Genomic DNA, 1,665 nt, shown 5'->3' with positions numbered 1-1,665 from the left:
AATATTCTTTCCAGCTCCACAGTGTTACAAAAATTCACTTCCATTCTTGCATCCTTCAAAATACCATCTACAAAACAGACGACAGGAAATAAATCAAATGCTTGGGTTCAACAGCCCATGGAAATAAGGATAACTTAATTCCCTTGAGTGAAACATGACTCATTCAGAGCATTCATATTTTAGCATTTTTTTTCTGTAGTTTGGAGACATTGTTACAAAAATGCTAAGTAATACAAGAGGTGAATGTCACTTAAAGTTGGGATTGTATCGTACTTCCACATTGCAGTAGTGAAAGCTTTTTGTCCATATTCCAGGCCTGGTTTATCAAACTGAACACGGGAGATTTGGGTAACTGTCTGATCCTTAAAATGAGAAGACTCATAGCAGTAATCCTTTCATAAAAAGTTTTCCTCACACACAAAAAAATTCTCACTACTATTAACCTGTTTCATCTGCTAAAAATAAGTGAACTACTTACTTATCTCATAGATTGTGATTTATCTAAAATACATGTAAGTTATAATAAAGCACCTTCCATTAGTATAACAAATAACCTTAAAAATAGAAAATATTATTTAATATAAGACACATTCACCATAGGAATTAAACCTCAGACCTATAGTTGTTTCTTGTAAATGCGTAATTGTTATATAATGGTCCCTCATGAAACTGACCCATTCACACATTTCAGAGTCCCCTAGTGAAGTAGAATTTGTTCCAAAGGAAGAGTTTCTGGTACCTTGAGTTCTTGTGAGCAGCGTTGGGAGAACAAGCAGGTAGACTGGCTCAGTGTCCAAGTTCATGGTCCCAGCACACAGAAGCACCAGCCTAGAGAGATTTGTATGCTCAATGAGAAAGCAATGGTTTCCTGGAGAATTGATCTTAAAGAAGTGATAAAAGGTAATATCAAAGTGAAAACAGAGCTGATCATAGATTGATACCCATCCCAAATCAAGGTAAGAGTAGTCCATGAGCCCCACTGGCTGCTCTGAAAAGCCATCTTTGCATTGTTCCTGGGTCCAGCTCCCCACTCGTCACAGCCACCTGCACCGCCGCGGACTCCGACAGCTTTATGGCCAGAGTCCCTGAACCCTAGTTTCCTTTTTAACCCACTGCATCGGATCACCTGCATGCCCCACCATGTCAGACGTGGCCACGGACACTAGCTCTGAAATCACCACCAAGGACTTAAAGGAGAAGATGGAAGTTGTGGAGGAGGCAGAGAATGGAAGAGTCACCCCCTTCTAATGGGAATTCTAATAAGGAAAAGGGGGAACAGGAGGCTGATAATGAGGTAGATGAAGAAGAGGAAGAGGGTGGTGAGGAAGAGGAGGTGATGGTGAGGAAGAGGATGGAGATGAAGATGAGGAGGCTGAGGCAGCTACAGGCAAACGGGCAGCTGAAGATGATGAGGAGGATGATGTTGGTACTAGACAGCAAAAAAGGAAAAGTTAAACTAAAAATAAAAGTCCACCATGACCTATTCACCCTCCACTTCCCATCTCAGAATCTAAATGTGGTCACCTTCGAGAGGCCCGCCCATTGCTGGCAGTGCCACCTGTAGATGACACGCGCTCTTCACCACCCAACCAAAACCACAACGTGAATTTGCAACAGGGGTGGAAAAAAGAACCAAACTTCCAAGGGCCTGCTTTTTTTTCTTAA

The 1,665-nt window shown here is 41.7% G+C and overlaps 1 pseudogene across 1 annotated transcript; it reads left to right on the top strand.

The window, feature by feature from the left end:
* Positions 1-980: 980 nt before the first annotated feature.
* Positions 981-1,665, top strand: LOC308648263 (annotated as a pseudogene). Its single transcript has 2 exons — positions 981-1,426; positions 1,508-1,665. The product of its transcript is annotated as an uncharacterized misc_RNA (transcript).

The sequence above is a fragment of the Spermophilus citellus genome (assembly GCF_964194105.1).
Source record: "Spermophilus citellus genome assembly, chromosome: 4".
Lineage (NCBI taxonomy): Eukaryota > Metazoa > Chordata > Mammalia > Rodentia > Sciuridae > Spermophilus > Spermophilus citellus.
Note: the sequence above shows the minus strand (reverse complement) of the source record. Positions and strands in the feature narration are given on the sequence as shown.